Below are 12618 nucleotides of genomic sequence, written 5' to 3'. Positions count from 1 at the left end.
AGCAGTAAACGGGCAACTATAAATGTTATAATATGGCGTGTTAACTCTTACACGTCAGGGCACCTGGGTGGCTCAGCTGGTTGAGCATCTACTTCAGCTCAGGTCATGATCTCAGAGTCCTGGGGTCAAGTCCCACGTTAGGCTCCCTGCTCAGCTCTCCCCTGCCCTCTGCCCCTCCACCTGCTTGTGTGCTCGCTCTCTCTCTCTCTCTCCCTCCATTAAGTAAATAAATAAAATCTTTTGAAAAAAAGATTCATGAGAGACACAGAGAGAGGCAGAGACACAGACAGAGGGAGAAGCAGGCTTCTCACAGGGAGCCCGATGAGGGACTTGATCACTCTCTGAGCCGAAGGCAGATGCTCCACCGCTGAGTCACCCAGGTGTCCCTCTTAAAACAAAAAAACAAACAAAAACAAAAAAAAACAAAAAATCTTACACTTCATGTTATGGAAATATAAAGGAGGGCTCCCTAGCCCAGGCTGGTGGGACAATGTAGGGGGAAAACCAGGGAAGGCTCCCTGGAAGAAGTGATGTGTGTGCTCAGTTTTAAAGGCTGACTAGAAGTTAGTGTCTCAGGCCAAGGGCTGGAGCATTCAGGCAGAGAAAACATCCCCAAAGGCTGGACATGGTACAGTAAGCACATAGGAATGACAGCAGATCCATTTGCTTTTCTCTTCCTTGTAACCACCACCTCTTCCATCTCTCATCCACCGCTTCACACCCACTCACCACCCTCTGTTCGGCTCCCCCCACCCCCCATTCTCTGTAGAGCGAGTGAGGGAGCAGAAGAGAACGCCAGTGTGGTGAGACTGGAAAGATGTGTCTCTCGTCAGCCTCACTGACAGCACCACCACCACAGTCCTTCCCTGTCTCCTTAGCCTTCCTCTGCCTTCCCGTAAGACCCTAGTCCTTTGAGGTGCGTGCCACCGATCCATAACCCCTCATTCTGCCCGTGTCAGGGCCATCCATAGATTCCCGGCCACTTCCCTACTCCACAAAGACTCTGGCACCTCACTCCCTGTCCTGCACTCCAGCCCCTCGTCCTGCCATTGACCTGGGTGGAACCTACTTCCGGAACCTTGGCCTCTCAGCTCCTTGATGCCCTCATCTCCAAGGGCATGCTGTTCCCATGACTGCATCCTGGACCTTGTCATCACCCAGGACCACTCTGCTCCTCTTATACTCAGAAACTGGGTTATCTCCCTCTGTGACCTCAATTGTCCCAGCTCGTGCACTCAGTTCCTCCCAGGGTTCCAGTTCTCTGGCCTCATCATCGCCATCAGTTCGCTGCTTCCAGTCCCACATGCCCCAACCCCCAATATACTGGCTCAGATTTTTGGCCCGATATCCTTAATTGCCTTGCTTCATGGTCCTTAAATCATCCTTGGCTTCTCCCTTCCCCTCATCCTCCACAGCTCATCAATCAGCAAGTTCTTTTGAATTTTAAATAACTTTGCGAATCTCTCCTGTCTTTCTGTCTAGCCAGCTCCACTTTGGTCCAGACCCCCAGCACACCCGTACTGGATAACCAAAAGCCCTGCTGGCTACCCTTCTTTCGGTCTGGCTTCTGTAGCACCAGCTCTCTCACAGGGCACCCTCTGTGATTTTTTTTTAATGCAAATGAAGCTAATTGGGTTATTCTCCTGCTTAAAATCCAACCTGGTTTTTGGTTTCTTCTTGCCCTCAGGACAGAGTCTTCACCAGGCTTTAGAGTTCACAGTCTGGCCCCTGCTATGCCTCTGGCTTCACTGCACTGTCCTCAGCTAAAGCTCCATTCTTCAGTCCTTAGTTTCTTTGGGCTCCTTGGCTACTGCACGTTCCAACCCCAAGTTGGTGACAACAGCGTGTGGCAGAAGGGGCCCTGGGACTCTGCCATTCTCTCTTGCTGTTTGACATTGGGTTCTTCCAAAAAAACAACACCCAGGAGTCAGGTCCCACCTTGTCTGGTTTCCTCCTCTTGCAATGATGCCTTTCTTCCTTCCAGAAGAGAGATGAAATTTGGAGCATAGCCTGGGAAGGATCCTGTGGACATTTCAATGCCTCCTACTAATTATAATGAGAATAACAAAGTGAACTTTTATCAAGAGTTACCATGTGTCAGGTACCATGTGTCAGCTAAGCACTTCACATGCACGATTTATTTACTTCCCACAAACCCTATGGAGTAAGTGTCACGGTCACCCCTATTTCACGGAAGAAAAACCTGAATCTGAAAGGGTTATAGTAACTTGATTGAGGTCACAGAGCTGGTTACCAGCAGAACACGGGTCTGAGCCTATAGGAGTCTGGCTTCCAAGTTCATCCTCTGAATCACTTTGTTATCATTAATAGCTAGATGGGCAGGGGGTGGGTACCTCATTTTTTAAGAATTGATTTTGGGAAAGATGGGCTCAAACTGTTACGCTTTTCAAGAGTGTCAGGTAAATTATGCTTATCTGTACCTTTTAAACTAAGGATCAGCCCTGTTCCCCGAACCCTAAATCCCAGCTTCAAAGCAAACCACCCAGAGCTCTGTCCAAAGATAGATCCCAACAACTATTCTATCCTGCTTGTCTTCAGGCCCCCAGGCAGAGCTGGGCCAACATATCTGTGTTTCCTTGACAGCTCACCTTGAAGCAGTACCTTCCTCTCTATGTGTGTCTCTGATTGAAGCAGGCTCCAATATTCAATAACCCCTGACTTCCATGCCCTGCAACAGCTGTGAACAATTTCTAGGCAAAGGATAATGTACTTGTGGCTGAAGGTAATCAGAGATTGCTGCTTGAGGATGCAAGAGACAGGCATGAAGCATCTTGCTAACCCGCTGACACTGCCAGACACTCTTGCTGGGCTTCAAGAAACTGTGGCCATGGGGAAGTAAGCCATCACTCGTTCACCCACTCACACTCACTCATGCCACAATTTAAGTAAGTGGCTAGCAAGTGCTCAGCATCCTTTTGGGTTAAAATAGGTACTGGGGAAGCATGAAGGAGGCTCTCAGCCTCATGGGGATGACAAGAATCACACAATTGAAAGATTAGCATTGAGCATTCAGACAGCAATATAAGCACAGAGCGTCAGAGTTTTCCGGAGGCAGTAACTCCAGTAATTCCTAGCTCTGCAAGCCTGAATACATTTTGCTTAGCCTCTCTGAGCCTCAGTGGCCACATCTGCAAAATGGAGGTTGTTAACAGTTGCCTCAGGGGCTTGTTGTAAGGATCAGTAGGGATAGGGCATGAGAAAGTGATTTACAAATGCAAGAGATTACTATTGCCTCATGGGCTTTGAAAATTAAAAGGGAGTTCCAAAGGCAGAGTATTACTAATGCTCCAGAGGGAACAAGACAATTATTAAAAGTGCTTTAAAATGCACACAGACTATATGATCCCCCTCCCTTGAATGCTCTTCCCTCTGGTAGCTGCAAAATCCACTCCCCTCCGTCCTTTAAGGCTTTTCTCAGTTGTCACATTCTCAGTGACATTCCTCCTGACAACCCTACTTAACAATGCAAATGTCCCTCTCACCCCACACCCCAGCATGCCATATCACAGAGCCTTGATCAATTTTTTCTTTTCTCAGCTACTTATTGCCTTCTCACACACTCAGTCGTTGACTTTTTATATTTGTTGTGTACCGTCTTTCACCTTAAACTAGAATGTAAGTTCTGGGAGTGCAGGGATCTTTGTTTTTTTTGCTAACATATTTGTAACCAACATGAGTTCCTGATACATAGTGGGTTCTCAGTAATTTTAGTTCAATGAAAGAATAAAAAGTGAAATGCATGTGGATAGGCAGCCACCACCAGAAGACATTCAGGGAAGAGTGAGTACAGGAAGACAGACTAGAAATCAGCTGCCCAGTCGGGTTAGGACGAGGGCTGAGAGGCTCCTGACGGCCATGTGTGAAACATGAGCACTTTCAAAATCTCAAAACAAAATCAGGGATGCCCTTGAGGCTCACCAGAGGAGCTTGAGTCCAGTAAGAGGAATGTATCTTCTACGTGGAGAGTGAAGGGACTCCCACATCACTGCAGAAGAAAAGGGTGAATAACTTCACAGAGAATAATTTCAGAGTGTGTATTCATTTTCTATTATGTAATAAATCCTCCCCAAACTCAGTAACTTTGAACAACAAAAACTTATTATCTGAATGGGTTTCTGTGGGTCAGAAATTCAGGCAGCTCAGTTGAGTGGTTCCGGCTCAGGTCTCTCAGAAGGTTGAAATTATTAAGACCTTGGAAGTGGCCACAGTTATTTGAAGGCTTGTCTGGGGAGGAAAGATCTACTTCCAAGATGGCTCGTTCACATGGCTCGTGGTAAGAGGTCTCAGCTGCTTGCCATACAGACCTTTCCATAGGACTGCTTGAGTGTCCTCCTGACATGGCAGGTGGCTTTCCCCAGATGAGAGACTCGAGAAAGAATAAGGTAGAAGTCATGTACCTTTTATGATCATCATCTTCAGAAGTCACAATCTGTCATTTAGGTATTATCCTAGTGGGACACAGGTCTTCCTTCTTTAATTAAGTAGGAGGATAGTACATAAGAACATAAATACCAGGGAGTATTGAGGGCCATCTTGGAGGTTACACAGAGGTAACTAAGGCAAAATCCAGAAGGTATGGAGGGCAGCACAAGTCTATGGAAAGCAGTCATCACCTCTTACCCTATCCCCAGCTCACCAGAGAATACTGGCCAAAAGGCAGACTTTGTGCCATTGGTCATCCAGAGCAATCTAGGCCTTCAGTTATACGTATATATATATATACTCTCCAAGGAAAACTGTGTATGGAATTATCTTTGTTTCTTGGTGATGCTGATATCCTCTGCTTGGGATCTCAGATGCTAGTTTCTGCTTGTTGATCCTGCCATAAATGAACAAAAGAGCAGATCAGAGTCCAAGGAACAAATGACTATTACCTGACCAGAGGAAGATGACCAGGGAATGGAACAACTGCCATGCCCTTGGCAATCTCCTACCTTCCCTAAACAGTAAACCTTTTTTTTTTTTTTAAGATTTTATTTATGTTTTCATGAGAGACACAGAGAGAGAGAGAGAGGCGGAGACATAGGCAGAGGGAGAAGCAGGCTTCCTGTAGGGAGCATGATGTGGGACTCAATCCCGGGACTCAGGGATCATGACCTGAGCCAAAGGCAGATGCTCAACCACTGAGCCACCCAGGTGTCCCAACAGTAAACCTTCTTAATCAGCCAGAAATAGATACATCAATTAGGAAAGAGTCCTCTCCAGTGAAGGATTCGTAGAAAAGGAAAAGAGCCAAAAAGGGAGTAGCTTTCAGGATTGGAGAGTCCTAGGACAAGAAGCTATAGTGTTACATCCCTTTCTCAGGCAAGACCATCCTTCATCCAAAAAATGGGTAGCTCTTGCTTCTGTCATGAATGACCCCAAAAGATGGACGGCATGTTATTTGCAGCAGCTTTGAGGATCTTAATGTGAGGTTCTTTGGGCTTCTCAACCAGGGTAGAAGAAAGAAAAGTCTCCTTGTCCTTATGGATGGCAATTTTCTCCTAATTTTTGATGTTTAATAGGAAGTGGCCTGTGCCAGAGCGCACCATACCATGTTACAATGGCAATCAATAAGGGTCCAATGGAACAAACTGATGGGTACCAGAGGGGAGGGGGATGGAGGGATGGGCAGAATGGGTGAAGGGGAGTGGGAGATACAGGTTTCCATAATGGAGTGGATAAGTCATGGGGACAAAGGGCACAGCATGGGGAAAATGGTCAATGGTATGGTAATAGCATTGTATGGTGACAGAGGGCGGCTACGCTGTGGTGAGCACAGCATAACGTATGGACCAGCAACTCCAGCTCCTCTTGCTTGAGATGAGTAAGAGCTTCTGGCAGGGGAGTGCCGAAGATTATTGTGCAGATAAGTGGAGAGCATAAGAAAGAAATGTAAGCTTGAATTTTGTGAAAGCTTCAAAAACGTGCTTGATTTCAGAGATGCAAAATCAGGTGCTGAGTGAATGCAAAAGGAAAGCAGCGCAAAATGCTCCCCCTCAAGTTCCCGAATAATAACAATAATTATTATTACAGTTAACATTTATGGAGTGCTTACTTTTGTCAGTGACTCTTTAAAATGTCTTTACATCTACTGCCACAAGTAACTGCTGCAACCCAACAATCTCGGTATTAACATCCCCACTTACAGATAAGAACCCCGGGCAACAGAGGTCAGCCAGCTGGCCTAAGGTAACACAGCTAGAAAGTATTGCTGTTGGGAGCCAAATCCTGGGAGGCTCACTCCAGAGCCACAGGCTTAACTATGTTGTGTTCTAAGGGCTTAAAGAAGGGACCAAATGCTGGTAATGTGGCATTTGTAAAATTCATGGTGAGGTTCACTGACACAGGCTGGAAGTCTTCTAGCTTACTGGAAGATGAGCCCCGTTATCTGGTCATTTTAGTAGAGCCCTCAGTGCTGATGAACCTTAGGAATTCCAAGATAGTCGGCAGCATTAGAAATGTTTTATACCCGAAGAAACTGATGCACAGGGTAAGTGCCCTGCACAGGGACATCCAGGCCTCTATCACCTCTGTCCAGCAGAAAAGCAGGGAGCAGCCCATCCCCTAGGACAGCATTCATGAGTTAGTCCCAGATCCGTGCAGGATCCCAGGCCATCCCCCTCCTCCCCGCTCACCCTAAAATCAAGACGCTTAGTCCTGGAGATGTGACAAGTTTAGATCCTGTGGCAGTGAGAAAGCAACACCAAAGGCCAAAAGGTAGGCAGAAGTCTGAGCTGCAGCCTTTGCAACAGTTCCCTTCACCTCCAAGAGATATGAGGTGACGCATCACAGTTTCAGACTAGCTTCCCAGGGGAAGGGAGCCTTTCCGTGAGTCCACAGCTTCTCCTGCCCTCCCTCGAGCAAGAAGACCCAGGTGACTCTGCCTCCTTCTGCTCCCGCCCCCTCTCCTCTGTTCCCATTGCTTGCTAAGGTTCATTCCCAGTGCATTTCACTGAAGGAGTGAGACCCAGGCACAGAACAACTTCTCAGACGGTCCTCAACTTTAAGACTCCCAAGAGGTTATTTCACCCATTCTTCTCCTTCTGCTCTCTCCTCCCTTCCTGATCTCTCACGTGTTAAGGCTGCTGTCACTTCAGTTTATCAAAGAAAGTGCCTTGGTAGCCCTATTCTCCTCCCTTTTATTCTGTATGCCAATTACAGAGGTCAGAGAGGGCCATTGCTTTAGCATCGGACAGTCTGGCTTTGAGTCTCCGCCCTGCATCTTGGCCTTGTGACTTTGTGCAAGCCACTTACCTCTCCACACCCACACCTCTTCCTCTGGGGAAAGAGGGATAACGACATTGCCCATTCCACTGGGTGGTGACAAGATCGAGAGTCGAAATAAAAAACGCGTGGCAAGCATTCAGCACAGTAGCCTGCACACAGCAAATGCACGATACATGTTAGCTGTTGGGATGATGAGGCCAGCAATGGAGAGACTGGTGAGCAGGACCACTTGTCAAAAGCAGTCTTTCTAAGGAACTTTCCCAGACCAAGGGTTCCCGGGGAATTGCTAGTGATGTTGCTGCCTGGGGTAACAGGAAGGAGAGAAGGCAATTATACAGCGTGTAACAAAAATAATTTCATTTCTAATGCCTTTTCCCTGCTGAGCCACTTAGAATCCAAACAATGACAACAAGGCGGGGGTGGAAATGAGCAGGGCAGGCACGTTCTGAAGGAGCCCAGCGATGGATGGACAGGCCCTAGGACTCACTTTGGCTCGCAGACATCTGCAGGAGAGTGTCCTCGGGGCTGTGGCTGCTGCTCTGTGCCGAGCTGCAGCGCCCTGAAAGGCCTGACTGCCCTGGCTATAGGCCTATTGATGGGCCCCTGGGGGCTGAGTCTGCTTGACTTCCCTTCTATCCTCTGTCTGGAAGCAGGCTGACATCACTCAGAGTGCTCCAGGGAGAGCCAGGGGTCCTGTCTCCCTCCCCTACCCATCACTGTAGACAGCAAAGAATTCCCCTGTCTCCTCTTGGGAAACGTGAAAATCCCTGCAGGTGCCATCAGATTACAGCAAATTTGCCCGAACTGCCTCAAACTGATGTCTTCTACATACGTATTTAACATCAGCCTTTTCCAGGGACCCCCAAAGAGCCAACTTCTCCTCGGCTCCCATCCTCATTCACTGCCCCACACTCTCTTGGATCCTCCCCCACCCCTGTGCATCCTCCAGGTCCCTGAGTTTGGGACACCGCAGCAACATCTTCTGCCCAGGGGAAGAGGGAGTCCCCAGGCCCCAGGGCGTCATCTCTGGCTCCTCCCTGTACGCTGAAGCCAGCAGGAGCCTCTGCTCCTCTGCAGAGAAACATTCCCATGTCTCCCAGGGAAAGAGGAGGCTGGCCCTCCCAGGGGACATCCCAGCTGCCCAGGGTGTTGATTTAACCCATTTATCAGATTGAGGTGAAAAGGACAAGAAGAGGGGAAATGTACAGTCCACAAGGGCAAGTCTCTCTCCTTTCTCTGGACCCAAACAAGAACAAACCAAGTGGCTGAGTCTTGTAGTTTTACTCCTCCACCCACACGTACTGACACTATAATCAAGCTATTTTCCACACCTATGCATTTAAATAATACGATTCTATTGTTTAAAAAAATAAGAAAGCAACCTTCGATTACAATGGTGATAGGGACAGTGGAGAGGCAGAGGTGTATTAATGTTGGATTCTAACACAATTAGAGTAATTTAAAGGCTGGAGATAATATCAGCTTACCACCCAGAACTGGTAAATAAGCAACTTGTTCACCCTTGGTGGCTGCATTTAGTATCCTGGAGAGCTGGAGAGCTTATACATAATCCCAAAGCCAAATCTTGGCACCCTCCCAGGGCCACAAGAGGCCTGAGTGGGGGTGAGGGAGGGGAAATATGGTGCTGGGTTTAGCTAAGAGAGAGGCCATATACAGAGAAAGCTGAAACAAGCAGTGCCCTTCCTGCTGCCTGTGGCTTCCAAGCATTTCCTAGATGCAGGATGCTCTCCTGCTAAGCAGAGCTCCTAGCAGGATGGAGAAGCTTTGGTTGCCAAGCCCAGTCCCAGGAGCTTGGGACTAGAAAGCTTACACCACTCCTTTTTGGGAGCACTTTGGTAACGAGAGAGAGAGAGAGAGAGAGAGAGAGAGAGAGCCATATTTCTGGACTAAGAGAAAACCTGCCTTGTTTAGGGGCGAGGAGCATCCAGAATGACCTCTGAAGAGCCCAAATAATCTGAGGATTGAAAGTCCTGGTAACGATGTCCCAGGGGAAATGACACAGACTAAGCAGCCATGCTAAGTTCTTTCCAAGACCTCAAATCTCAGGTTACTGTCACCCCTGATATATAACCTGACTCTGGGAGATAGGGTTTGGGGTTCCAACATGATAAAATCTCAACTTTGAGTCTCCTCTCCTTTCCTAGTGGCTGAAACACCTTCACTGCTGGAGATTCATAGGTATTAAGCCACAAGGGAGGGAGAAATGGGGGTTTGGCAGGTCAGAAAATATGAGTCACTAGAAAAGACAGAGTTGGCTCAAGAAAGTCTCATTATCCTCTCCACACACACAAACAACCCCCCCCCCCAACACACACATAAACTGTGCTATTTTCACAGCCGTGCTTCTTCCTCAACACCAAAATATGACTTTCACTTGCAGGGAAGATGAAGACAGCTCTTTCCAGGCCAAGTCCACACGTCTTTCCCCTTACACATGTTTACTCAGGGACCAGTGGCCTCAGACCAAGCTAGCTTCAGCACATCAATCCCAGGTGAATATGAGGCCATATTTTTTGAGACCCTCAGTTCCCTTTGTTTCCCCTGGTAGGAGGAGGAACAGAGGGTTTCTCTCGAGTTCAAATTCTCCTACACCAGTGCACGTCCTAGACAGAAATAACCCAACCTTTCAGGTAAAGATAGAAAACTAGCCCACAAGCATCGTTACTGGCCTTATAATCACCCTTACAAGCTTGCTAGCTTATAGAGCACAAGAACTAAATCAATATAGCCAATATGTCACTGTCAGCAGAGCACGAGTGGCTACCAGCCGTGGGGAACATGACGTGCTACTAAGCTGAACTAATCACTCCTTGGCATTTCAGGAGCAGTTGAGTTAGCAGACCACAGCACCTACATAACGAAAGACGATAATTCCCCCAGAAAGGGAGGGTAAGAGGAACACAATGGGTTGGCCCCCAGAGGAGGGCAGTTACTATTTACACAGGTCAACCGAAAGCCATATTGGTGGTTATTAGAGGCCAAAAAAAATCTGTTTTAGAAATAAGAAAACATCCAGAGGATCCTGGAGGACAGGAGACCAGGCTACATACTTTATTTTGGCAAAGGGATTGAATCTGGAGGTGGTCCCTCCACCAACAGTCCAACACCTAAAGAACTTAATGTAATAAACTGCAGGTGGCAAAAGAGTCAATTATAAAGACCTTAATCACGTTCCCTCTAGTCAAAGAAGTATGAACTTTTATGAGAGATGATTTCTTAACCCATGTACTTATGGATCACCTAGAAATATTGTTAAAGCATACATTCCTGGGTCTCAGCTTGAGATTCTCATTCAGCAGTCCTTCAGAGAAGAACAACAACAAAAAAAATCCATTTTTAACCAGCTTCCCAGGTGATTCAGAGGCAGGGAGTTCATTAAAACAGAAAACAACCATTAGAGAAATGCTGCTCCGGACCTCTCCGACAAATCAGAATCTCCCATTTTCTTAGCACCTTTCATCCCCAGGCTGTGCAGAAAAGGCAGAAGGAACTCAGAATGTTCTTCACCAGACCAAGGCTGAGGTTACCCTGGCCCTCACTTGGCTGTACCTCTAACCCTCTCAAATGTCTGATTTCAGAGATAGCATCAATCCCTGTCCCCCTCCCCATCAGATATGCCAGAAATCTTGAACACTAAGTAAAGAAGTCAAAGGCAGGGGGCTGGGACCCAGCAAACCAGCCCACTAGTTCTCTTGCACCTGGTCACATTCACCAAGGCCTCTCTCTCTGCCCGCCCTCATCAAATAGCAGCAATAGAAGGAGACATGAGAAAAATGAATTATTTTTCAAGTGGTCCTAATGCTGCAAGATGAATCGGGGATCAGCAGAACATTTGCATCCCCGGGGGGTGGGGGGGAAATCACTGATCACCTAGTTCCTGGGAAGGAGTGAGGATTAGCCTGAAAGATTCACATCCCGGTCAAAATCCAGAAACGATAGGATTTTCAGAGGGAACTGGAGAGGGATTCTCAAAGCGTCTTGCACCTCACCAGCCTCAGGAGCCCCCAGCACAAAAAGTAGTGGGGTGTCAGGTGGGGCAACGTTACTTGCTCAGATAGCTTCCCTGTGGCTGAAAGCAAGGGCCTGTCCCTGCGGAGCTGCAGTGCTGTGACTCGTGTCCATGGCGAAGCCTGTTGTGTAGACGCACACGCACCCTCTTACCTCCGCTCTTCGAGAGGAACCACTCGCGGGCCTCCTGCGCAGACAGGGATGGGGACGCGCTGTCTGGCTCTTAGCGCTGCCTCTTGTCTCCGCACACGACCCTCTCGAGGCTCTTGGTCCATTCCAGAGTCGAAGGGTCGCCCTCCACGACTGCCCCAACCATCACCCCCACTCCCAGGTGCAGATGGGTCGAGAGCCCAGCCTCCGCCCCTCCCGGATCGGATCTCCAAGCGAGCGGCGGCGAGGGACGCGGGTTCAGCACCGAGGACAGCGGCACGCCGGGGCGCGGGAGTGGGGGCAGGAGGGCCTCCCCCTCCCCGGGCTTCGGTCCTCGCAACTGGAAAGTGTCCGGTCTCACCAATGCGGACTTGCCGGCGACCGCCCTCCTCCCTCCGCGGCGGTCGGAAACTCTGGCCGCGCGCCCCGGCGCCCCGGACGCGGGTGCCCGGTGCGCGGTGGCGGGGAGCCGGCGACCCTGCAGAGCCCGGGCGGCGCAGGGCTGGGCGGGGCGCTCGGCGGGGAGGCCCCCTGCCCCGATTCCCGTCCGGGCCGCGCGGGGGACGGCGAGGCGGAGGCCCAGGGGATGGCCCGACGGAGAGTCCGGGAGAGCCGAGCGCATCGGCCCGGGCAGGCGGGCAGGGGCGGCCAAACTTGTGGTCCCAGGCGCGCGCCGCCCGCCCCATCCCGCGCGCTTACCTTCAAGCCATAGGGCGCCCGGGGGCAGAGACGGCGCCGGCTGCTCGCGGCCTCCGGCTCCCGCCGCATCCACGCGCGCCCGCCCCCTGGCAGCCGTCCGGGCCCCGCTCCCCTCGGCGGGCCCCCGGCTCCCGGCCCCGCCGCGCGGTTCAGAGCCCCGGCGGGCAGCCGCTTGGCCGGCTCCGGCCCGCGGGGAGCAGTGGCCCTGCGGGGCGGGGCGGGCGGGGCGGGCGCGGGGACCGGGGACCGGGGACCGGGCGCGGAGGCGGAGGCGGCGCGGTGCGCGCGGGAGGCGGCCGGTTCGGGCACTGAGGCCGGACGGCCTCGCGGCGCGGGAGCTCCGGGGCGCGGGAGGGGGGCGGGGCCGCCCGGGCCACGGGGCACCCCGGGCCCCGCCCCCGGGACAGGCTCCGCCCCGCCGCCCTGTGCGCGGGGGTGCGGGCTCCGTGCGCCCAGGCCCGCGGGGGAGGCCGCCAGCCCCGGCTGGGAGGCGGTGGGCGCCGGGCGGGC

At 50.7% G+C, this 12618-nt stretch overlaps 1 protein-coding gene across 1 annotated transcript in view; it reads right to left on the bottom strand.

Annotated features, from left to right (window-relative positions):
* The window catches only part of DRD2 (dopamine receptor D2), a 61787-nt gene extending 49573 nt beyond the window's left edge, over positions 1–12214 (bottom strand). The window contains exon 1 of the mRNA XM_041771912.1: positions 12109–12214. The gene's annotated coding sequence lies outside the window, so the exon portion shown is untranslated. The remainder of the gene's footprint in view (positions 1–12108) is intronic.
* Between the last annotated feature and the right edge of the window lie 404 nt (positions 12215–12618).

The sequence above is a fragment of the Vulpes lagopus genome, chromosome 10, assembly GCF_018345385.1.
Source record: "Vulpes lagopus strain Blue_001 chromosome 10, ASM1834538v1, whole genome shotgun sequence".
Taxonomy (NCBI): Eukaryota; Metazoa; Chordata; class Mammalia; order Carnivora; family Canidae; genus Vulpes; species Vulpes lagopus.
The sequence above is the reverse complement of the archived record's forward strand: the minus strand, read 5'-3'. Positions and strand labels throughout refer to the sequence as shown.